General features: G+C 38.7%; 1 non-coding gene and 1 pseudogene across 1 annotated transcript; both read right to left on the bottom strand.

Annotated features, from left to right (window-relative positions):
* Nucleotides 1-6,153: 6,153 nt before the first annotated feature.
* Nucleotides 6,154-6,306, bottom strand: LOC148011335 (5.8S ribosomal RNA). Its single transcript, XR_015689419.1, has one exon. It is a non-coding gene; the product is annotated as a 5.8S ribosomal RNA (ribosomal RNA).
* A 2,967-nt stretch (nt 6,307-9,273) lies between these two features.
* On the bottom strand, nt 9,274-10,953 carry LOC148011334 (18S ribosomal RNA; annotated as a pseudogene).
* Between the last annotated feature and the right edge of the window lie 16,213 nt (nt 10,954-27,166).

The following is a 27,166-nucleotide window of genomic DNA, read 5'->3' as shown; positions in this document are numbered from 1 at the left end:
AAAGTGCAAGAACTACAACAAGTTTGGACACACCAAGAAAGATTATTAGAGCCAAAAAATAAATTTTGTAAAAGAAACAAACTCTAAAGAATGTCTTGAAACTCTCTTCTAAGTGGTAAATTTTCCTACACCATTGTTTGACACTACATAGGCTAGAGGCCTTATAGGCATTTAGGGGGGGACACTTGTCTATAAGATGAGCTAGCACTAAGGAGAGGTGTTAAAATGTGTGGTACTAAAGCCAGTGCTACAAGAATATGTAAGGAAATATATCCCATAAGCAAAGAGGAAAGAGTATATTCAAACTACAAAGCTATAAAACAATGTACTTAACTAAAATCAATGAAGTCTCTCTCATGGTATTATGGTCTCATTCTTGTTCTTCTTCTTTTTCCCACAGCTCATTATTTTCTTCTTCCTCAACCACATTTTGTAACAACATTTGACTCTTTACTAATTTAGCATTCTTCTAACACCAATAAAAAGGTGAAGAGGGGCCTCCAAATATATCCTCATAAGGCAATTCTAACCAAAGAACTTATTCTTGATAATGATATTTTTTCAAGCCCTTTTCCCCTTGCTTTCAACTCCTTGATCTAATTTGACAAGTTTAGTACTTGAAAGTTACTTCAAATTTTTTTAAAAAAATACCCTTGATTTTTTGGCAAGAGATTATTTAAAAGTTTTTGTAGTTCGCACCCTTTTCATGTACATTCATCTCGTAGCTCTCATTATTTACTTGCCTCAGCTTCTCCAACTTGTTTTTGTAATATTTCTATTTTATTTCAACGTCATTTGTTGTCAATACCTCAGACTTCTTATTCCATAGTTTCTTCTTCTATTGCTTCTTCTAGACATTAATCTAACTCTATGTAAGCATGCATATGTTACAATACAAGAGAGGATGATTTGTGGTATCCAATAATCTACAAGCTCCAAGATTGGATAGCAATGTTTCCCTCTTATAAAAGTCCTCTTAAGATCAACAAATGAAAAGATAAAATGTGAGCTTTCACTAGAAAGGACAAACTCTAGGGCTCAAAATACAAGATAAAAAATGGTATGCAAAAACTCTACATGTGTATAGTACAAAGGAACTTTACTTGGTGCCTTCCATGTAGCAACACTATTAAGATGGCAAGCTCAACATGTGCAGACATTGATGATGGACTACCTGGCTAGATGGGTCTGAATGTCTACACTTAGCATGTTGGTGGTCATTATGATACTCACATAGCCACTGACTTATCACTTATTATATTTAGTTTGTTACACCTACCTACAGTTGGCAAAGATATAGCACCAGTAGACGATTAGTGTAGTCTATTATGCATTGTTTGACTTAGTAGGTCACTTTCCTTTATATTGTATCTTATCTATACTTTGTGTATATTGTATTGTGTTGTGTATGGAAGAAGAAGAAGAAATCAGCAAGAAAACTTTTTGGCCTCCATCTCTCTTCTTGTGTTCTTGAGTGAGCTTCCTCTTATGTATACAGTGTGTGTTTGGTGCAACAACTCAAGGAAGTCCCCCCACCATGCAATTCTTGACATGGTATCACAGTGGTACCATTGAGAGAGGCTAATTTTGAAGGCTGAAGTGAAGGAAAAGAAGTAAGGTTTGAGCAAGCAAGCAACGGGTAAGAAGCTCTTCCATTCTTCCACTACTTCTCTTGGATAGTGCCTGTGGAGGCACCGGAAGTAGGGCAGAGTGAAAATCCCAAATTGCTGTGAGATTTGGTGTGTGAGCAGACCACTTTATATTCTACAAACTGGCCCTTTAGGGCTTTTTCGCAGTTTTTTTGGGCATCAAAGGCAATTTCAAGCCCCATTTTAGAGCCGCAAGGTTGCAGGCAACAGTTTCAGGGTATACTATGTTTTCGATTGTATTGACCAAAAGTGGGTACACAGGTTACAAATTTCAAATCTGTAATTTTTGAGGTGTTTGCCAAGAAGCAAACATAAGGCTTGTGTACAAACAAGTTGCAGATTACATGTACTATTGAGCAATCAATAAAAAAGGTTGCTTGGTGTATTGTGTGCGCTTGTTGTGAAAGGTTACAAAAGACTAGCTTGCTGTGTTGTATCATTTTTTGTGATCATGGTAGAGAACAGTGGAAATCCCATTATTGAGAAGCTCGACAAGAACAACTACTCTTCATGGAAGTTCCGTGTGACGAACTTCCTCATTGGGAAGGGCCTTTATGACTTTGTTTCAAGTTAAGAAAATGAGATAGAACTGAGTATTCCTCCTCGACTATAGATGAATTGAAGGCATGGAAAGAATGGAATGCAAAAGACAAAAAGTGATGTATTGGCTATTTGCAGTAATTCATAATACTATGCTGGGACATATCAGGAATGCAAAAACTTCACATACAACTTGGATAATTTTTGAGAACATGTTTTCAATAAATACAAAGGCACAAAAGATTCAACTCAAGCAAGAGTTGAATACCTTGAAGAAAGGGAAAATGTTTGTCAATGAGTATGTTTTGAAGGTGAGAAGCATTTGCAGATACTTTAGCAGTGATTGATACAATGCTTGATGATGATTATTTGGTTTCATCCACTTGAGTGGCCTTAATAATGAGAAGGCATGGAAATTATTTGTCACTTATGTATATGTACGAGAGCCATTTCGAAATTTTGATGAGCTGGTCTCTCTCATGATTATCGAAGAGATCAATATGCAAGATGACTCATTTGAAAGAAATGGAGAACATGTCCAAGAATTTTACTCAAGTTCAAGAAGGGGACATGGTAGATCCTCTTTGAGAGACCATGGTATGGGACGTGTTGGTGATAACCACTAAAATAGGTTAAATCAACAATTTGGTGAAATGCAAGTTTTAGGAGGCCGAGGAAACTTTAGAGGTAGGGGGAGCTCTAGAGGAAGAGGTGGATGATATAATAGAGGTTCTAGAAATTTTGATATTATTTTCCATTATTGTGGCAAAACAAGTCATATTGCAACCTATTGTTATGCTAAGAAGGATGATATTCACAGTGGTAAATTGCAGCAAGGAAATTATGCATCGACTTTACAATAGAATGAAGACAAAAATGAGAGTTTTTTTGTTATGCAACATATGATGAATGCAGTTACAGGAAAGGGGACACATGATGATGTATGGTATGTCAATTCAGGTGCATCTAATCATATGACCAGTTATGTTGAATGGTTTCGAGAGATGCAGGACTTACAAAATCCAGATTATGTGCAGACGGGTGATAATTCATGCCACCCAATTTCACACATTGGAAAGGTTCCCTTATCCTTGCATGATGGCTAGACAAAGAGTTTGACAGATGTATTACATGTACCATCAATCACAAAGAATGTAGTGTCTATTGGCCAAATAGTAGTGCAAGGGTTGCAGGTTTGATTCAATGCAAAAGGTTGTTTTGTAGAAGACTTTAATGATAAGTGCAGGTTGGTCGCAAAAGGAAGTAGAGTTGGCCGCATGTTCACTTTAGATGCTGGAATTCTTGAAATGGATGTTGATATGTATGCTAAAGGAAAAGGAGTGGTTGCAAACATTGAAATATGGCATAAACATATTGGACATGCAAATGTACAAAGGTTGAAATTAATGCAATCCAAAGGATTGGTTACAGGGTTTCCTTCTTTTAGAGTTGTAGAATTTCATAAAGTCTGTGACGCATGCCAGTTTGATAAGCAGGTGAGACAACCCTTCTCGCATGCCAGAGAAGTGAGCAGAAATATACTTGATGTAGTGCATACAGATTTTTGGGGGCCTACACAGAATGTATCACTTGGTGGCAGCAAATACTTTGTCACATTTATTGATGACTGTTCAAGAAAGCTATGGGTATATTTCATGAAAGAAAAGAGTGATGTACTTGAGCACTTCAAAAGTTTCAAGGCACCTGTTGAAATAGAAACAGGCTTGAAAGTTAAGTGCTTGAGATCAAATAGAGGGGGAGAGTACCTCTCTAATGAGTTTAGTGGCTTCTTGAGGACTCATAGGATAAAGAGGCAATTTACTTGCAGGTATACCCCACAGCAAAATGGGGTTGCAAAAAGAAAAAATAGGCATATTGTAGAAGTTACACGGGCATTAATGGCTGAAAAGAATATGCCAAAACATTTTTGCTCTCTGAACTTGTTCATATTGTTGTCTATATTATGAACAGAACTCCCACAGTTGTAGTTCATGGGATGACCCCTAAATAATGCTTTACAGGCAAGAAGCCCGATGTATCACACTTGAAGGTATTTGGATGTGTTGCATATGTTCATGTGCCAGATGAGCTACAAAAGAAGCTTGATCCAAAGGCCAAAAAATGTATTTTTATTGAATATTCTTTAGCGAAGAAAGGGTATCGTTGTTATAACCCTGTTAGGCGAGTTCAGAGTGAGCAAGGATGTTATTTTTTATGAGATGAGTAGTTGGTATGCACCTACTGGTGATGTATTAGATGATGATAATGATCATGATAGCTATGTGTAGAAATAAAATCAAGAATCACGGAGTCTTAGTGGACCAGAAACACCATATGTTACTACACTTACACTGAACCCTTGGTCTGGGAGACTAAGGAGTGGCCCCATATCTTCAAGTGGATCTATAAGTATTGCAGGAAAAGACAAAGGAAAGAAGAAATTGATGGATGGTAATGATGCATCTACTAGTCATTTGGGATTTGATGGAGATTCTAGTGTTTCAGAGAGTTTGGATGATGAGCTTGGTATTCCTTCAGTCAGGACACCAAGTGCATAGAGAGCACATAGTAATGTAAAGGCTCCACTAAGTAATCCAGTAATACGCAGGTCTAGCAGGGTCAAATGCCCTATTAAAACATTTGGCTTTGAAGGTTATGCAACTCACCATTATGCTTATATGGTGAAGCTAGTTGAGGATATTGAGCCCACTTATTTTGAGGATGATGTTGGTCATACTCATTGGGATGCAGCAACAATGGATGAGGAGATGGCTGCATTAGAAGCCAATAAGACTTGGGATTTGGTACCCTTGCCTAAGGGTAAGAAAGCTATTGGCTGTAAGTGGGTTTACAAAGTCAAGCATAATGCAGATGGTTTCATTTGCAAGTATAAGGCTCGGCTAGTTGCAAAAGGCTATGCTCAAACATATGGCATAGATTATGAAGAGACATTCAATCCAATTGCTAGGATAGCAACTTTTAGATGTGTGATTGCCTTGGCAGCAACAGCCAAAGGTTGGATTTTTGTAACAAATGGATGTTAAGAATGCCTTCTTGCACGGTAAATTGCAAGAAGAAGTGTATATGGAGAAACCAGCAGGTTATGAGGATTTAGAGCATCCCACATATGTGTGAAGATTAAAGAAGGCACTCTCTGGGCTGAAGCAAGCACCTAAAGCATGGTCTTACAAGATTAGAGAGTATCTTGTCAATATTGGATTTTGTATTTTTTATGCTGATCACTCACTTTATGTGAGAAGGGGAAATGCAAGTTTGGTCATCATTGCTATCTATGTGGATGGCTTGATTATTACAAGTGACAGTGGCAATGGGATTGCTGAAGTTAAGGACTTCTTGAAGAAGAAGTTTGAGATGAAGGATTTGGGTGAGCTGAGATACTTTCTTGGTATTGAGATGATTAGATGTGATTATGGTATATGGCTATCCCAAAGGTAATATGGCTTGGATATATTATCCAAGTATGATATGACAGCATATAAGCCGCTTTCAGTACCATTGGAGCAAAATGTGAAGTTGTAGGGGGACTTAGGCTCAATCTGCCACAAAGGGCACCTCTCTAGACTACAATTTGCAAGGCAAAGCTGCATGATTTCCAAGCTGGGCTCTTTTCGGTTCACTCGCCACTACTAGGGAAATCCTTGTTAGTTTCTTTTCATCCGCTTAGTGGGTAGCCTTTCCTGATTTGAGGTCCAAGTTGTGTTTCGGGTCACCGAGGGCAAGCCATGATGTCGAAGAGCCCAATCTAAAACGTGCACCCTTGAAGACGCACCCGCAAATAGCTACCACTTCAACAATGAGACGAACCACCCTTGCAGAGCAACATCACCACACAACGGTGTTGCTGATACATTTCAGCCAACCGCAGTATCCCTCGCGCTCCAAGAGAGAGGAACAACCAATTCCACCCTCCCCCAAAGAAAGGGAGAGGGTGTAGGGGAGTTAGGGATGCTCAAGCAGGCATGTCCTTAGATGATCCGCAAGTGCAAGTTGCATTAAAAGACTTGATGATTGGCGGAATTCTGCAATTCACACTATGTATCACATTTCGTTGTGTTCTTCATCATTGCAAGGGTTAAGATGTCCATTGCTGAGAGTCATTGCATTTTGTTTTTCAATCCTCCCAAGGGGAGGAATCTCAAACAAGAGAAGGTTTCTTAAGTTCCTCGTGCCACCCCCATGTGTGGGGAGGGACAAAAGGTTTATCAAGGTAGCAATATGCTTAAATAGGGATGACAAACACGGATCACCCCGAGCAAGGGAGAGAGGTCGAAGGCTTCCCTTGTCCACTTACATGGTCGCAGGACGACCCTAAATCATAGCCTCCCCCACTATTTCCTGACTCCGAAAAGGGAAAAGACGATGCCAATCACACTTGCAAGTGTGATCCCTCACGGACATTCCACGATTTTCATTGTTCTCAGAGATGTGTATCAATGATCCTTCCACAAGTTCATCTGACAACACCTAGAAACAATGCCTACTATTGCAAAATTTTTAGCAAAGTTGTACACAATTGGCACATTGTTACCAACTTTTTACATTAATTTAATGCAGATGCAATGCTTGTTGTTGCTATTTTTGGAGGCCATGTCTCTGTAGTTTGGCTAGGAGATGTCGGTACAAGGAAGTTCTTGGATGAGAGAAAGGTAGTGCTATAGATGAAATTTGATAGATTTCCTTGGTGAATCCACAATGGAAAAGCAACTATTTTGTAACCCAATTCTTCTAGCTCCATGGGAATTAAGATAAAGGTTTTCCACCACTCTCCAACATAGCCATAGTTATTAAACTCTTAAATTTGCCATTTTGGGTATGCCCACAACTACATTACAAAAAACCCTCATCTTATCTTTTCAACAAAGAGCATCAAACAAAAGCACTTTTACCCCAAAATCATTGAGATGGTCTTAAAATACACTACAAGTCCAATAAGTTCTTCATTATCAATGCAACATGTATTAGAGGGCCTATGTGTTTCTAGCATGATGACGATGAGTGTATTCTCTAGGAGATCTAGCAGAGATTGTCTTTCTCTTAAGTTATGGCTACAAGCGTGAAGTCAGAGGAGAAGATTGGAGAGTATGAATAGATGTGTATTGCATGTCAATGGGCTCTCTCTATGTGATTTTGGAACCAAATTGATTAAGTTAGAAGGATGTTTACCATGGCTACGAGTTAGGAGGGAACTCCTATGGGCAATGCTGCATCAATTAACATAAAAACCATAATAATGGTTTTAATTAAGGGTTAGAAAGGGGGGAAAGAAAATGAATTAAAAGAATGAAAGTTAGAGAAAAAGTAGCCGTTGGAAAAGGAAGGGTCGTGAAGAGAAGGGAAGCGCCATGAATCATGAAGAGAGAGAGAGAACGCCATGACCCCCTGCCCTTCATCTTCTAAATATAATGGGGAGTACTTCTTCCTGCTATGGGTGTTATCTGCGACGAGAGGAAAAAGGAGGGGAGGGATGTCATTCTCATGTCAAGAGGAGAGAAGGAATTGGAAGAGGAGGGAGATTGGGAGATGGCGCCATCATCTTCTTGAACGCCATTATTTGTGAAGAGAGGGAGAGAGGAGGAGGCTTCTTGAGCCAATTGAAACTAGAAGATGGATAAAGAATTGTAAATGGAGAAGAGCAAGAGGGGAGAATTGAAGCCAATGCCCCCTACATGAAGATCGTCATGCCTTCTCCTCCAACCTCAAATTTGGAGCTTCAATGTACCCCCTTCTTCTGAAGTGATAGGGTAGGAGAATAATATGTTGCCTTTCAATCGCTCCAGTTCGCTCTTGATTTTGTGGGGAAGCATGCTAGAGATATTGAATTACTCTCTTCCCCCTCTTAGTCATCAACATGAAACTATGGAGGCTAAGCTCTTAAGCTTAAAATTAATCAAGATCAACTCTTAAGAAAGTTATAAGTGGCTATTCCTATAGCAACAATGCAATTTGAAAATGAAAACTCAAGGAAGCGAAAAATGATGAGCTTACTGTTTGGAATGACTGGATAGATTCCTCTTGGCTGGACTGCAAAGGACACGGCTTCCAAAGACACAATTACGATTCTCGTACTTTACATAAGTACCCTACCTCCTTTAACAGAAATAAGTGATTTAGCATAAACATTTCTTTGGTTTATAATTTTTATAAAATATCTTTGAATCTCATTTTCAACTCTGGATAGTTGTTAGAATTTATGTAGGTCTGCTTTTATATTTTAAAAATAAAAAATAGTTAAAATGGTTTAAAATAGTATATATAATTTTTTTTATAAAATATTTGGTTGAATAATTATGAGATATAATATTTTTTTAATAAATTATACACTATTAAAAGTATCTTAAATTTTTTTTAGAATTTTTGGAATATTTTTAATATATCTTTAAAATTAAAAACAGTTATTTTGGATAAAATTTACAGTATTTATTGATTTTAAAAAGCATATTTATAATTTAAAAATTTTAGGATCTTTTATAAAAAACTTGAGAATATAGTTTTGGATGTTTTATAGAATTTTCTTGGGATTAAAGAAAAAGAAAATTAATTTGATATTATTACTTTGAACATTATTAATATAAAATATGGTGTGTCTAACTTTATGCAAATCAAAAGTGTTGACGAGGTATTAAGCTATACCAATATGGGACAAGGAAATGTTTTAAAGGGAAATTAGAGTTTATGGGTTTGCGAAATGTTAGTTGATTTGTTTTAAATGTTTACTGATTAATAAATAATAAAATAGATTTATTATATAAAGGTAGAGAAGAGATAATTTAAAGGAAATTTAAATGGAGATGTGCAGATAGATCTATTGGATCTATGCTCTGAAATCAATTCCTTTAAAGAGAGAAATCCTAGGTTTAGTATTTTAGTGTCTAGTATAGAGATAGAGACGAAGTGCAAGATTAAGCAAGCTTACTGAGTTTTCGATATTAGATTAGTTGGACTACTATGAACAAGTGTTGTAACTATTGAGGAAGGCTAGAATAAATCATAGAAATTAGTTACCGATATCACCTATTCAGTGCAACAACTCCTAGGAGTTAGCTTGACAACCTAGTTAAAAGTGGCTTGGTCTTTGGCCAGTCATCACCTATAGAAACCTTGTTATGGCTTCTCCTTCCTCTAAGGCTTAATGAACTTCTCACAACATCATCGGTGGTGAACCACCAACATCGCCACAATCCGAAAACTTCACTGGACCATTCAATCAGTAGGAGTGACGGGCGATGTGTACAAAGGGCAGCGATGTAGTCAACACAAGCTGATGACTTGTGCTTACTAGGAATTCCTCATTGAAGATCAATAATTGCAATGATCTATCCCCGTCATGATTAAATTTCAAAAGATTACCCAGACCTCTCTATCTAGGTGGTAAACTCGTTGAATTCATCAGTGTAGCACGCGTGCAGCCCAGAACATCTAAAGGCATCATAGACCTATTATTGCCTCAAACTTCCATGGCCTAGATGGCCATAGTCCCTCTAAGAAGTTGGCCACAAAGAGGATCCTTCGTGTAACTAGTTAGCAAGATTAGGTCTCATTCATTAACGGAATTAACCAAACAAATCACTCCACCAACTAAGAACAGCGATGCAGCACCACCCATAGAATTAAGAAAGAGCTTGCGAAGTCATCAAAAACTTTAATTTCTCATAAGGTGCTTGCGAAGTCATCAAAATAACATCCGCCAATCCCTAGTCGGCATCATTTATGGTTGAGACTAGGATGGTATCTAATCATCTTCGAGCCCCCAACTTTCATTCTTGATTAATGAAAACATCCTTAGTAAATGCTTTCGCAGTAGTTCCGTCTTTCATAAATCCAAGAATTTCACCTCTAACAATGAAATACGAATGCCCCCAACTGTCCCTATTAATCATTACTCTGATCCTGAAGACCAACACAATAAGACCAGAGTCCTATCATGTTATTCCATGCTAATGTATTCAGAGCATAGGCTTGCTTTGAGCACTCTAATTTTTTCAAAGTAACATCACCAAATCCATGTCCTAGTTAATTAAGTCCAAGAGCGCATCTTTGACAGAAAGGGCAGGGCGATCAATGCACACCAAAGGAGGCGGACCACACACCCCACCCTAATATCCAATTATAATATTTTTAATAGCAACAACTTAAATATACGCTATTGGAGCTAGAATTACCGTGGGGGTTGCTGGCACCAGACTTTCCCTCCACTGGATCCTCGTTAAGGGATTTAGATTGTACTCATTCCAATTACCAGACTTGTAAAAGCCCAGTATTGTTATTTATTGTCACTACCTCCATGTGTCAAGATTAGGTAATTTTCATGCATGTTTTCTTCCTTGGATGTGGTAGCCATTTCTCAGGCTTCCTCTCCGAAATTGAACTAATTCTCTGTCACCTGTCAGCATCATGGTAGGCCTCTATTCTACCATCGAAAGTTGATAGGGGAGAAATTTGCATGAAGCATTGCCGATGCTGTTGAGGCCATGCGATTCAAGAAGTTATCATGATTCACCGTGTTATCGGGCAAGCTTGCATCGGCCTTTTATCTAATAAATGCATCCCTTCCAGAAGTCGAGAGTTAGTGCACATATTAGCTCTAGAATTAGTACAATTATCCAAGTAGCAAGGCACCATCAAAGAAACTATAACTGATTTAATGAGTCATTTGTAGTTTCATAGTACAAGAGAGTTTATACTTACACATGCATGGCTTAATCTTTGAGACAAGCATATGACTACTGGCAGGATCGACTAGGCAGCTATCTTTCGTTACACGAGCAACACTGCTGTTATGCGTTCCGACTCCAGATCAAGTGTGGCTACGGGGCAAAAAGGCATGACCTCATCACCAATGTGTTGTTCTTGATGTAAAGAGAAAGAGGGGAGGAGCACAAAGGCTCTAGAGCATACAGGGAGAAAAAGAAAATGACAAATGGGGATGGGATGAGGGTATGCTTTCATTTCCCACCATGGACCAAGCCGCACACGAGCACATGCATCGGCCATCTCCACCGCCACACGTACAAAGCGTGCTCCATGTTGTCTTGTCTACCACATGTCGAGATCATGTCGAGTGGAAAGACAATGGAGATTCTCATTCATTCCACCATTTCACGTCAATAGGAGCCCGCCATCATGAGATGCACTCAACCCCACACCGGGAACAAGCCCTGCCGACAAAGGTGCACCTCGATCACATCATTCCATTAGTTTTGGTCCATCTGTATCAATACAAGCCGCATGATAGATTCAAGAGCTTCAATAATATTTTTGATCTTCAAGGAATAATTAGTAATGGACAAGTTCCCTCTTTTCACTTGGTTCAACTCTGACCTGAGCTCTAACTTGAGCTATAGCTTTTTGGCCTTTTTGTTTACTTCAAATAGTCTTTCCAGATTCTTCCATGCAATAGTGGGGGGTATTAGATTCCTACAAATAGCCCATCATGCTATCTGTGATACTGATAGATATCGATACATGACTTTACTTTGTGTTTCCTCCCAATCTTTTCTAGCATTTACCTATTCCGTAGTAGCATTTCACATAAAAACTTCAAGTGTTACTGCCATGTCTCCTTCAATGAAACTCCAAACACCTTTGCCCTTCAAGAAATTTGACATCCTAAACTTCCATGCAAGATAATTATTATTATCAAGCTTCTCACTAACAATTTGGTTGAAGTTGCAAGACATTTTGACAAAACAAACAACCTTGCAAAAAAACTACAATTTGCAAGCAAGCTGATAACAGGTGCACCACAACCAACATGTAGCCTTTTTCACTGACTACACAATAATAAATGAAATTTGCAATCTATATGCAAATACATTTTGTATTTACAACCTAAAAAAATCTATAATGTATGCACTGCAAACAGCTAACATAGCCGAAAATGCAATATACCCAAAAATGACTATCAAACCACTTGTAGGTCCAAAACAAAGGTCAAAATAACCTCAAATGCAAAAAAGATAGTAGTAAGCTCTAAAAGGGGTTATTAATGATAAGCAACTAGTAACTCACTTATCATCTTTGATTTATTCCCTAGCACGAACGTTTCTTGAAGATATATCCAAGAAGTTTCTATTACCCTCCATCCACATAGGAGGAGGTGTCTAGCTAAAGTGAGGGACTTAGAGGCTATAAATAGAAATCTCCTTGTACTTTTTCAAAATTGGAAGTTTGTCCACAAGAGAAAAAATCCTTTTTGAAAACTTATAGAGTATGCTAGTATCAATCACTTGTAGTTTACTTGGGATAGGTCAGTAAGAGGATTCAATTTACACTTACAATCTCACATTCCCATGGAAATTTGCTTTCCTAAGTTTCAAGTTATAGGATAGCATTGCTCCAATGTGATTTGCATGAAATCAAATATGAATGGGTATGTTAATACAAAACAATGCCCATTTCTAAGCTTTTAAGAAAGCATTGTATGGACAAAGATATATCCCTCATGATAAGAAATGATGACATATAGAATTTCATAAGGGTTTATTTCACGTATCTTATCAAGTGGTAGTGTGAGCATTAGACACCTACAAACAATGAGATAAGATGTGATAAGCAAAAAGGTGACAACAATGGGGCATTTCATGACACAGACCCCACAATGCGTAGGAGGGTATTTTGATAGTATCAAACTCTCTCTTTGCACATTGTAGGTTCCAAGTCCTCTTTTTGGATGCAATGACTATGATGCATTGAAACAAGGGAATCAAATGTGGAGAAAGTAAGAAATGGAGATAACACGAGTTATATATTAAGGATTAAATCAAAGACAATTCTATGGAGTGTAACATACCTTAGTAGAACTAGAATGGTTGTGTCATTTATCTCTTTGTCCTTCATGTTAAGAAATGTGGTGCCCTTAGGTGAAATGGAGCCTGATATTTTGCTTCTTATTGTCCAGCATACTATTTGCCTCATCAAATGAAAATTCTTGAAATCAATACATGTTATTCTTTTTTAATATTTTCTTGAAGTCCCTATCTTTTAGTGCTAAATTGTCAAGGCCTTTAAAAAACCTTTGTGTGAACGTGAAACAGTTCAAGTTAGTGAGGATTTCAATTTATCCACGTGATCCTTTTTATTTGTTCTCCTCCTTGAGCTTCTCAATTTTCTCCATCTTTTATTTTAACTATGTGTCTACCTCGACCAATCTATTTGCTTATTGTCCATACTTAACCTCCCAAGAATAATGGTAGTAATAAAGCAATTGCCTCAAATTGTGAACCTCACTTACATGTTGAGATTGCAAATGATTAGAATACCCCAACAAGCCATTTTTCATCTCCAATAAACCTAATTGTGTTCATGAAGGGTCCAAAATTTTGGTGGCTAACTTATTAATGGATTTTTTGGATATAAATTTCAATTTATCCACAAAGAAATGTACTTTTTTCCTTGGTCTGTCAGCCTTCCATCTTCAACCTAATTGCAAAGAACCTTATGGTTCTTTTTCTCCTTCTAAAATATTCTTCTTTCTCAAAAACATGAATATGACTCTTCTTTTTCATTAGAGCTCCATCCATGTTTCTTGAAAGCAAAAGAGAGTGAAATCCCTGCAACATTGAAAGATATGGTCCAATTACCTTAACAAATTCCTTGCTTCTTCTAATCCAATTGGCATGCCAAGCCTTTCCAATAGAGCATACAAATACATAAAAGGTAGAAGAGTAATAATAAGAAAGAAGGCAATGGATTTTCACAATGAAAATGAATTCTAAAATCATAAAAATCTTTAGATTCTGTAAGAAGTTGGGAATAGTTAGGATGTTAATAATGTGCCATATTCCATTTGATCCTGGTGGATTTTGTAATGAGTTGCCTGCTGCCACTAATTGTTCTATCTCTATGGATGCTTGGACGGGATCTAAGAGCCCTAATACACTTCGTATGAAGGGAAGCATATGTGGAAAGCCAGTGTTCATCTTGATAAATAGTGGCAGTACTCACAATTTTGTCAATAAATCTATTATGTACAAGTTGAATTGTGTTCCCACTGACTTACAGCAGCCCATTCAAGTACAAGTGGCTAATGGTGAAGAGGAAACCAGCACACAAATTTGCCCACAGGTTTCTTTGCAGATGGCTGAAAATTTTGAAGTCAAAGTAAACCTGATCACTTTGGAAATGGGGCCCATAGATATTGTACTTGGTTGTGATTGGTTGATGACCTTAGGCAGGATTACTATGGATTTCTCACAGTTATATATGGAGTTTTTCTCCAATGGACAGCTCATCCGTTTACAGGGAATCCCTAGTAGATCTGATTTTCAGCTTATCACCATTCAACAACTCAAGAAAGAGTACAAGAACCGCCCACAGATATTTGTATTGCATTTGAACAAAGAAACACAGGATCTGTCCAATAATTCAGCAAACCATCCAGCCTTGACAGCTCTTCTTGAGGAGTATAGAGATTTATTTGAAGTACCTACTTCATTGCCTCCTAAGAGAGCGGTGGATCACCCCATTGATTTGGAACCCAACTCAAAGACAATCAATAAGCCACCTTACAGACTATCAAAATGTGAACGAGAGGAAGTAGCCAAGCAAATCAAAGAGCTTCTTGAAATGGGATTCATTGAACCAAGTTCTTCACCTTATGCATCCCCAGTCCTGTTAGTCAAAAAGAAAGATGGATCTTTCAGAATGTGCATTGACTACAGGAATCTCAATAAGATAACAGTGAAGAACAGGTATCCTATACCCAGGATAGATGATTTGCTTGATGAGCTTAAGGGGGCTCAATTCTTCACGAAGATTGATTTGAGATCAGGGTATCATCAGATTCGCATGAGAGAGGGTGATGAAGTCAAGACTGCTTTTAGGACCGATCGTGGGCTCTACCATTTCTTGGTGATGCCATTCGGCCTTACAATTGCTCCAGCTACCTTTCAAAGCCTAATGAATAAGATTCTGCAACCTTTCCTCTTTTAGTTTGTCCTGGTGTTCTTTGACGACATTTTGATCTATAGCAAGACTTTACAGGATCATTTGTCACATATGAGGAAGGTTTTTGATGTGTTGAGACATCATAGGCTTTTTGCTAAGGAGAAGAAGTGTTCTTTCATGCAGATTGAAGTGGAATACTTGGGACATATAGTCAATGAAAAGGGAATACAGGCTGATCCCAAGAAGGTGCAATGCATAAAAGGTTGGCCAACGCCTACTACTACTACCTCTCTTAGAGGATTTCTTGGTCTATCTTCATTCTATCGCAGATTTATAAAGCATTATGCGGCAATTGCAGCCCCTTTAACTAACAAGTTGAAGAAAGAGGCTTTCTTTTGGGATGCTCTTGCAGATAGCAGCTTCAACCAGTTAAAGGAATTACTTACCTCTGCTCCTATTCTTGTATGCCCGGATTTCTCTAAAGAGTTTACTATACAGTGTGATGCTAGTGGCCGTGGCATTGGGGCTGTTTTGCTTCAGGAGCATGGAGTAATTGCATTTGAAAGCCGTAAGCTTACAGATAAGGAGATGGCCATGAATGTTTATGATCAGAAAATGTTGGCTATCCTGCATGCAATCAAGAAATGGCATCATTACTTATATGGCAGCCGATTCAGAGTACATAGTGATCATCGGGTACTCAAGTATTTCCTTACTCAGTCAAATCTCACTCCAAAGCAACGACGATGGGTAGCAACATTACAAAATTATGACTTTGACATCACTCATACAAGGGGCAAAGATAACATTGTGGCTGATTCTCTTTCTCGTATGTGGGCCTGCAAAGTGTCAGCCATGACAGAACTACATAGTGATTGGATTGAAGAGCTACAAGAGGCATATCTCTTAGATGAGGAATTCAGCCAAATCTTTCAGAAATTACAGCAAGGTCTTATGGAAGAAAACTCGCATTACCAGCTTAAAAATGGTCTTATTTAGTGGAAGGGCAAGATTGTTATTCCCTCTACTTCTTCTTTCAAGCGGAAAATTATGGAGGAGTTACATTCTTCCCCTTTAGCTGGACATTTGGGAGTTTCCAAGACTTATGATAGGATCAGCAAGAGCTTTTATTGGAAAGGATTGTGGAAAGATGTCAAGGACTTCGTTATGAAGTGTATGCCTTGTCAGCAAAATAAGGATAGCACCCATAAGCCAGGAGGTTTGTTGCAGCCATTGCCTATTCCTACAGGTAAATGGACTCATATTACTATGGACTTTATCACTGGCTTACCTTTTATGAAGAAGGGGTGGAATAGTATTTATGTGGTGGTTGACAGACTCACCAAAGCAGCTCATTTTATCCCAATAAAAATTCAGTTTACTGCTTCTCAAGTGGCCAACCAGTTTATGGAGCATATTTTCAGATTACATGGATTACCGCAGGTGATTGTCCATGATAGGGACTCAAAGTTTATGAGTAACTTTTGGCAAGCGGTATTTACATCTATGGGTACTAAGTTGGCTCCATCTATGGCTTATCATCCCCAAACTGATGGACAGACAGAGAGAGTTAATAAATGGTTGGAGACTTATCTTCGCCATTTTTGCTATGATGTCCAAACCTCATGGGATTCTTGGTTACACCTGGCTGAGTTTGCTTATAACAATTCCACTCATGCGAGCATAGGAGTTTCACCCTTTGAGGCTTTGTATGGTTACAAGGTGCCCTTACTCACAGTCATTTTTAATGAAAAGATCAACCCTCATGGGAAGGAGGCAACAAAAGAATATGTAGAATCTAGAAAACTAAAAAATTTATAAAATTATTCATCTAAAAATAAAACATAATCAACAATTTAAAAATAGGCATCTAGAGATAATAATCAAATTTATTATGAAATGTGGCATCACTTTCAAGTTCTTCCAAATCTTTGGGAATGAAATTATTAAACTCAAATGTAAAGGAAAGAGAGAGAAAATAGGGAGTTGTCATCATCATTTAATGCTAATTTGGTCCTAAAATTAGAGAAAAATAAGCAATTAATAAGGCGTCATTCTTCCCCTATTTTTATCTAGTTAGGATGTGACTAAGAATTAATCTAGATCCTTACACGGCTCGTTTGGCCTCAAAATTAGCCTAGTTGATGTTTTGGTGAGATCGTGATGTCTATCAATAGGGCTGTATATGATGCTCTAAGAGGCTATTACTAATTCAAATGATCTATTTTGATGCATGTTTGTGATTTGGGTTATTCATGATATTTTTCCATGTTTGTTTTATTCTACAAGCTATAGGGTATCACTTTTATAAAAAATAACTTTGTTTGTTGTAACATTTGGACTAAGATCAAACAAGCTAGAACTATTTTCATACTATACAAAGCACACACACACACACACACACACACATATGAGATTGTTTTTCTTGAGATAAATGATTGGAAAACTACCAAAATTTTTGTAAAAAGATTCGTGTGCATTGAAAAGTGTTTGAGCTATTTTGAAGTTTTGTTAGCCATTGGTTGGCATTTGTAGTGGCATGCAGGCTATAATTGTACTTGTCTCTTTATACTTCTAGTTGATCATGTAGCCATTGTTTAATAGTTCATGCATATCACAATGACTATGGCTTCATCTTGGGCTTCCAAAATACATTTTTCAATATTGAAAATCTTGATGATATAAAAATTTTGTATTGAAAAAGACTAAATTTGTATTGGTTCAAAAGAGGCAAATCAAGCTAATCAAATTGTGGGGGTGTGTAAAGTCGAGGTTTTGGAACAAGATGCTCGGCTTGACATGGATGAGCTTGCATAATCTACCATCATGTTCACACTCTCTAAATCTATGTATCTTAACATTAAGGATATGGAACCTTGTGCATTTGGGGCATGGATTTCTTCTATGTGACATATGAGAAAGAAAGTGATATTTCACAAGTGTATTGGTTGAGGAAACACATTGATCTCTACCCAAAGGAGATGAATCCTATGTCCAAGAATCTCAATAAGTTTGATACCATTTTTAGTCAATCTATGGTACAAAAATTTACCTTTTATGATTTGGTAAAAGAAATATTTTTACTTGTGTGTAATGTGCCTACCTAGTAGCTTGACCCATTGTAGGATAAAGTCTCACTCCGATCCCCCAAAATGATGCTAACTCCGATTCTAGGAGGATACTCTAGGACATGAAATACTTAACGATTTACTTTCTAAAAATCCCTAGTTTAACATTGCTTGGGAAACCTCTTAGGTAAACAATACCACCCTAACCCATCGAGGAGTTAGCCACCTATTTTCCTCAAAGTGTAGTTTTACTTTTCTAATTAATCTTGCCATAATTAAGCTAGATAGATACATAAAACTCCCTCAATTACCTCATTAGAGCATGTTCATTCATGTAATATTAGCATATGTACAAATACAAGTAAAAATAGTCTTTGAGAAATCATAATTTATAGATGTTTGTACAATGACTACTTTATTCCATTAGTTTCTAGTCCAAAAATTGGACTCTAGCCGTAAGCAATCATCCTCAACTACTAGTATCAAGATGTTCTAGGAGACCTATCCTAGGTCATAGGGAGTTAGACTAGTCCTAGTGTGCTCAAGGAAGTAGAGCTAGAGACCCTTAGATCCTTCATGCCCCTAGCTAACTACAATTTCCTATGGAGAGATGTGTGTAGCATCCAAAGCAAACAATTGGCTTCTTAGTGAAAGAGCCCAACATAGCTGACCTTGGGGGAGATCAAGCATGCTCCTCAAAATCAAACTATGTTAGTAGAGCATAACTTAGAATAGATTTAGAATGAAACAAATGCATTGAGCAATTTTTTAAGAATACAATTTCCAAGCATAGCATCCAACTAAGTGATTTACCCTCTAGCATGGTGTTCGGTTCAACTTTTCAAGTCATCATGAACTTGAGGTTTCCCTTAGCCTATCTATCCCTCTTAGAATGGAATCAATCCTTGGAATCATCATCGATGACTCCTTATTTTGTGCCATTTTTACACTTTTTTTTGGCAAAACTGAAGAGTTTCGGCTCTGTATTATGTATTATTTTTCATAAATTTTAATTAAAAATAGGGATGTAAAGCCATATTTGAGTAGTGCTGGGGGAGGATTTAGAAGTTAAGAGTTAGGATATTTTTTAGTGGAAATTTTAGGGAACATAAAAATATTAAGTGGTAGAAGGCAGATGTAGAAAATTTTTAAGTGGAAAGCATAGACAAATTGGAGACGGGTAGAAATACGGGTATAATTTAGCATACATACAAAAATTTTGGGTCAAGAAACTGTGGGGGCGGGGGACAAATTAGGTCCATAGATGTGAAGAGATGCAAAAAGAAACCGGTTCAAGTGGGAAATTGTGAATTTTTTAAAAGAATTTGATCAAGAAGTTATGTGGAGAGTGTCGTGTGAAGAGAGAGGTTGAAGGAAGGGAGAAGAAGACACAAAAAAATGGGCGCCATCATGCAAGAGTATGTTGATGATTTCTTTGATTTCTCTGCCTCATTTCTAGCTATGGAAGGTTGCATTTGATCCCCTCTTGCATCTCCTTTAGCCTCATTCCATTCTTGGCAACCATTCTTGGGTATTGAGAGAGAATTTTTGCAAGATTTAGAGAGGATTAGTGAATATTAGTGAGAGGAGTGGAAGACTAAGAAGTTTGTTGATTTTTGGAAGTGAAGGGAGTGGAGGAGCAAGCACTAGCACTCTCAAATATGGTGGAATGACTCTAATTACTTAGTTAATCGGATATGTTGATTTTCATTAAAATTTGATCAAGAAATGGAAAGGATTGATGTTTTGTGATCATATGCATTCAGTTTCTGATTTTTGAAGGTGAAATGGAACAAAAGAAACAAAGTTCTAGCATTAGATGCATTAAAATGATAAAGGAATGGCTGAAATTAGGGTTAAAAACTGTATTTTTTTACCATAATTAGTGAAAATTAAGAATTATGCATGATGTTAATGAGAGATGAGTAAAAACAGAGTAGGAAAACATTAAGAAGGACCTAAAGAGCAAATTTCATAACATGAAAATGAGTTTAATGAGAGATATATGCATTTTAGTACTAAAAATGGCTATGTTTACCTTAATTAGTGATAATTAAGAGTATTAATAAAATATTAGGGATAAAAACTTTAAAAAAAGTTGAGTTATGTGGCAATGCATTCACTCATGAAATCTTAGGTGAAATGGATGTCTAGAATTTAAGTTGTTGAATTTTTAAGTGTGAAAATGGCAATTTTTGGGTATTTTTTAGTGATGATTAGTGAATATTAAGAGGACATTGAATAATTTATGGTTGTAAACTTGTATATCAACTACACGTATCATGATGGATGTATGGTAAATTTGGTTTAATGATTTATGGTCAGATATAATTTTTATGAATAATTTTATTTTCTAAACTGTAATAATAGAAAATTAATCACTCTTGATAATGAAGGAATTAAGAGATGAAGTGAAAAGATACTATAGTTTATTTTTTTTGTAGAACATGCTCCTAGACTTTTATTAAGAATGGATTTTGTTTGTAGGTACTTCTTTTGTAAAATGATGTCCAAGGTCGAAATGATAATTAGTGGATATTAGGGTTTATATTAAAGGATTAACAGATATTATAGATGAAATAAGAGTTTTAAAATAATTTTTTTCTCTGATTTAATTCTTGAGTTTATTGAATTTTATAATCTATGAGTTGTAGTTCAAATTGAGAGGTTAGATGGTAATGATAAAAGGATAGTAAATAAGTAAAGAAAGTTATTCTTGGCTTATAGTTGGACTACAAAGATAAATGAAATTATACTTTTATGTGGGTAATTTAGAAGTAAAGAAAACATAATTGTCCATCCTAAAACCTTAATTAATACGATGGCTTCACACATAGTCATTTTGCTCACGTATTTGGGGCCTTCTTGGGGGGCCGTCAATCATGGCTACCTTATTTAGTCTAAATCTTCTCTTGGAACTTTTTTTTTTAAATTCTTACTTTCTCAAGGTCTAGGGTCTCGTCTCAATATATCAATTGCTAATTTCAATCTAACTTAACTAGGATCCATTCAAGGGTTTGTCCTAGGGTTTAAAAGTTTTTCTTTAGAGTTTTGGAAGAAAAATCTTCCTAATTCATAGACTTAATATTTTCTTAAACAAACCATTCTTAGATTCTAATTCAATCTCTAAGAAAAAAGTATTTTTTAAGTATAATTCTCAAGGTCATCTTAGCCTAGTTAGGCCTAACTCTTCTTGATTATTCTTACTGCATCCATATTATACTAGTTTTCCTTGCGAAAAAAGTTGAATATTGATTCTAATGTTTTTTATTCTCATCCCTAAAGCAATGAGAATCCTCCTAAACAATCCATAACACATTCCTTTGTTTGTGCATATAAAGACTAATAGATCAAATTATATCTTAGTATACACTAGGCGCCACAATAGGAGGGGAATGCTCCTTAAGGAAATTTCCCCCCTTGACCAACTACTCTAATGGTGTGTTACTATCACAAGAGTTCCCATATCAAGTATCCAACCTTTACTTTGGCCCTTCTGTTAATATTTTCAACTTTAGTCAATTTCTAATAAAGAACGCATAATTTAGATATTATGAGGGGCACTTGGATTAATGCTGGTGTGACCTTGTTTGACTAGGTGACCTCTTATCTAATACCAACAAACTATTTCTCACATGCTCCTTGCTTAGCTCCTTTCTCAATCCTTGTAGTGCTTTCTAACTTGATAATGTAATGAACGGGGATCACGGGAACATGGCATGGGAACATACTAGTCACACTGACGGTGTATAGAGTGTAAGAGGGTATTTTGAGGCATCACAGAAATTATCAAGAAACTCTCTTTTCACCTTCTCAAGCTTCCATGGCTTCTCCTTCTTCTTCCTCTTCTTCTTCCTTTTTCCCTCTTTCTCTCTCTTCTTGCCTTTCTCTCTCCTCTCCCTCTTCTTCTGCAGTCCTTCTCTCTCTCCTTCCCCTTAGTTAGGACAGTTAGGTCTCCTTCAGTACAAGTGGTATCAGAGCTTTGTCCTTGATCCTTCTCTTTTCCCATAGATTTAGGGCTCTCACAGTTTCCCACAGTTAGAAAACTCCGATTACATCTCTCTCAGAGGTACACAGGAGTACTCAGGCAGGCTGTCAACCCTCTTGAAGACTATGGTAGCCTTTCTTGGAGCTTTCCCAAGAACCATGGACACATCTGGAGGTGGGCAGACAAATTTGATAGGTCTTCACTAATTTTCGTGTAAGTTTCTTGAGGGTTTTGGGCAAAAAGGAGTATAGCATAGTTAGAGAAGACCAAAAGCTCAGTTACTTTTCAAGAAGACCTTCTCTCTCCTCCTTCCTCCAAGCTTCCATGGAACCTCTAGCCCAAGAACCTCAGAAATCTTGCTTCCCCCTCTTCCTCACCAAGAATGGTTGGTCCCAGTGCTTTCCCTTCAGCTGAAGCAACATCTAGAGCAGCATCAAGCCTGGCCTACCTTGTCTGGAGCCTCCAGGAGCAGCCCTGAAATTTGCAACGCAAAAAACGGGCTGCTTCCTGGCCTGCTGGACACCCCCCTAGCCCTCCTCTCCTCCCTGATCTCACTCCTAGCTCTTGGCAAGTCTCTTGGGCAGCATTGAAGGCTTCCCCCTCGGCTCTTGGACTCCCCTTTCCGCTTCAAGAAACCCTAATCTGGTGTAGTCCATGGCAGCCATGGAACCTTGGCATCAAGCTCAAAAATCTTGAAGATTTTGGTCTTTTCTTGGTCCCCGAGAGTCCCTCTTCAAGCCTAGCTCAAGATTTCAGCCATCAAGAAGCACGGGAAGAAGATTAGAAGCAAGATTTGAAGACATGCACTTGTGGGCAGCCATGGCTATGGGAGTAGAGCTTCAATTTCAGCAAGAGCTCTTCATGGGAAGGTCCTGAGCCATCCTTCCCCAAGCTTGACTTCACCCTTTCTTGACGGAGCACAACCATTTTGGAGCTATGGAGCATGCGCGATCAAAGTGGAGCTCTCATGAAGGACTGAAGTGGCATTAGTGGCTGCCTTCTTCTCCAAAAGACTCAAGGTAACCGATTATTGGCTCTCATTCTCTCCGTTTAAGCCTCTTGTTGAATCCCATCCACTTGTTTGAGAGAATGTATGAGACCAAGTAGATAATAGGAGTCCCAGACATTGTATGCATGCTGAATATTAATCCCAGTCATTTCCCTTTGATCTTATGGCATTGAAATCGATTTTACTCATGCTGAAGCTTCGTTGAGATTATATTTTTGCTTACCCATAACCCATTTGGCTTCTTGTGAATTGGCTGAGCCAAGAATTGATAAGAAAAATTCATTGTATAAGGGTGAGTAGGCAGTGAGTCACTACCGGTAAGCTCTCTATCCTTATTCCCCATTCCAATTCCATGCACTTCATGAAAAGCCCAAAATTTTGATTTCTGAAATGCATCTCATGCTGGGTGTTTAATTAATAAATGTCTGCCATGTATCTTCCCGGTGAGGAAAAGCCCGATGCCAGGCGAGGTGGCAAGACAAAAGAGGGGTGACCCCCCCTTGCCATCAAAGACCCTAAAGGGGTGCACAACCCGACCCGGGGGGAACTTTGCCTACCTCCCGATGATCCAGAGCCCAAGAATTATTGCAGGTGCACGTACATTTGATGGAATAGCCCAAGCCCTGATCATTTGAGTCTACAGCCCTCTAGATGCATTGGTAATGTCATGTATCACTTGGAAAGGTATGGTGGATGCAATGCAAGAAGGGTAGGGTATGCAGTTATGGAAATGGTCTCAGCAATGGATGACGAATGCAAAGGATGTATAGCTCTATGTGGTATTGAGAGCCACCGTTGAGGCCCTGGATGTTTGGGATAAGACCCTCACCATTGGGATAAGGTATGCTCCTTGTTGAGGGAGTCTTTGCAGGGTATTGTAGGCAATCAATCCTACACAATTAGACCGCAAAATTTGATTACAACAAAGCCTTCTTGTGTGACTGAGCACAAAATCTATAGCTTGATTCGAAGAGGGCATCCTCCCCTTCGATCTGAACTAAAAACCTCCCCATTCCGCCTTATGGTTTGGGAGATACACTTAGTTTTGTGCTCAGAGGTACTGTGGGACATGCAGCAGTCCTACACAGTCAGCCCACAAAAGTTGATTATAGCAAAGCCTTCTTGTGTGATTGAGTGCAGGCTCTATAGCTTGATTCGAAGAGGGCATCCTCCCCTTCGATCTGAACTAAAGATCTCCCTATTCCGCCCTACAATTTGGGAGATACACTCAGTTTTGTTCCCAAAGGTACTGTGGGATAGGCAGCAATCCTACACAGTCAGCCCACAAAAAGTGATTACAGCAAAGCCGTGATAATTTACTGTCAGATATATTTTTACACACCTCATAGAGGGAATTGAGGGCTTTCATTTGAATCAAAAAATTTGGCAATCAAAGCTTCCTAGCTTAAGATATTGTCATTTCTGTAACAAGGGATCTGGTGGACTGCACTTGGGATGGCAGGCCACAAGGGTAAAGCAAAGGCCCAGGAGGACTTTCATCGTGAAATAAGAGACTCCCATGCCTCAATGAATGATCCTAGCTTAGCCCAAGAGGATCGTGAAGACATGTTTGAAGAGGGTGTCCTCGAGATAGACCGCTTATCTCTGCTCAACCAAACCTTATGCCAACATGAGACCCATCATGCTGAACGACATCGAGAGATGGAGCAACGCCACAGGGAGATGGAAACCCACCAAGATCACCGTCATTTCGAGATGATGGCCAAGATGGACTTACTCATAGAGCGCATGGGCGCCCTCATCCCCGCCATTGCCCCCCTCGAATCGACCCAAGGAGTATGTCCCTCCCCGTGAGGCTAACCGCCCTCCCCCCTTGGAGACTAGGCATAGCCCACAAGGTCTGGGTGGTACCCATGGCATTCCCCATAGCACTTATGAGACGGGTGAGCCCTCCACTCGACATGATGAGCCCCTCCTTCCCTCCCCCATTACGAATCCTTCAAGCCCATCCTTGGCACCCCAACTCCCTCGTAAACAGAAGCTATTTGCAAACTCAGGGAAATGGCTCCAATTCAAATCTTGGGCAGCATGGAATGCACGGAGTACATAGGGAGCATGCACATGGCAATGGGTAGCATGCATATGGCAATGGGCAGCATGCATATGGTAATGGACAGCATGGACATTTTGGACAGCAAGGTCCTAATGGGCAATTTGGTCCTCATGTAATGCAAGGGCAGCATGGCCCCCATGGAAATTTTGGACAGCCGGGGATTGGACAGCAAGGCATGTATGGGCAGCATGTAGCACATGGCATTCATGGGCAACAAGGCCCAAATGAGCCGCTTGACAAGATTGTGTTTACTAAATTCAATGGGCAGTCCTTATCCCCAGCTGAACTAGAGGAATGGACCTTTAAATTGGAAGCCTATTTTCTCATCTACCCCCGTAATGATGAGGCAAAGATTTTTTTTGCATTCCTTCATTTAGAAGGTTTTGCCCACACATGGTGGAGATTCATTCAAAGAGAAAATCGATAGTTTCGTGATTGGGAAGAGTTCAAGATGCATATGATCCAAGTTTTTATCTCCCCGATGGAAAAAGAACGCTTGGCTAGGCAATGGTATCAGTTTGATCTGCGAAATCTCACCGTGAGGGAGTACACCAACCAATTTACCAATTTATGAACCTATCCATGTATGTTGAGGCAGTCACAGTGATGAAGCCAAATTGCATAAATACATTTATGGGCTAGATGCACATCTCTCAACTGATGTAATGGCTCAAAAGCTAGCCACCCTGTTTGCAGCCATAGAATTGGTTGAACGCTATGGTCGGAAATACCGTCGCAATGAGGGCATGCAGCCCATTGCAGGACAGCACAGATACCCTATCAGGCAACCCCCATATGCTAATAATTATCGCAGTAACAATGCAGGGAATGGCAGCCCCAAAATCCCTACTTACCCCACTTTAAATATTGAAAGGAAATATGGCAATTTTGGGATAGTACCACCCTCCAAAAGTGACCCAAAGTATACTGAAAATAAGACAAGGAATGGCTTCAGTCCTAACGGTCAAAAATTCATTCCTCCCGAAGTTGTCAAGGATAGAGAAGCCAAAGGCTTGTGCTTTAAATGCGGGGATAAGTACATGACTGATCATGCATCCAAATGCCCCTTCAAGATCGCCATTGTCAAGTTTAATAGCATGTATGTGCTAGAAGATAGTGACAAGTTAGAAGAGGACTTGCATGACAACTCTCCCATGATGACACTTGCTGAAAATGCTGAATATGAAGAGGATCTTGATACCAATCAGTTTTATGACTCACCGGATAGATTCCCTTTTGACCCTGGTGGCTGCCCCATTGATGACATGCTTGGGAATGACCCTTGGTGCCCCTCATTCACCACTATATCAGCTTGCTCGATCTCCATGGATGCATGGACCGGCTCTAGGAGCCCAAACACCCTACGAGTGCATGGTAACATTGATGGCAAGAGTGTATACATCCTCATAGATAGTGGCAGCACGCACAGTTTTGTGAATAAATCGACTCTTGGCCATTTGACATGTGTTCCCACTGAATTACAGCAACCTCTTCGAGTTCAAGTGGCCAATGGAAATGAGGAAGTGAGCTCCCATGTATGCACACAAGTGTCTCTTATGCTGGCTGAAAATTACACAGCAAAGGTGGACTTAATTACCCTTGATATGGCCCCGTGAATGTTGTTTTGGGATGTGATTGGCTTCAGCAGTTGGGAAAAATCTCTATGGACTTCTCTCAGCTATATATGGAGTTTGTAATACATGGACAGCTTGTGCACTTGGAGAGAATCAAAGAAATTGCAGATTTTCAGCTTATAACAGCAAGACAACTCAAAAAAGAATTCAAGAAATGCTCCCAAATCTTTGTCTTGCATTTTCATAAGGATAATGATAACCAACACACCTTGGGGAAGCAAAATGCAGCACTAAAAGCGCTCTTGGTTGAATATGAGGACCTATTTCAGCCCCCCACTACCCTTCCCCCTTAGAGATC

Source organism: Lygodium microphyllum, chromosome 28 (genome assembly GCF_053477565.2).
Source record: "Lygodium microphyllum isolate KBCC chromosome 28, Lygodium_microphyllum_v1.1.10, whole genome shotgun sequence".
NCBI lineage: Eukaryota > Viridiplantae > Streptophyta > Polypodiopsida > Schizaeales > Lygodiaceae > Lygodium > Lygodium microphyllum.
Note: the sequence above shows the minus strand (reverse complement) of the source record. Positions and strands in the feature narration are given on the sequence as shown.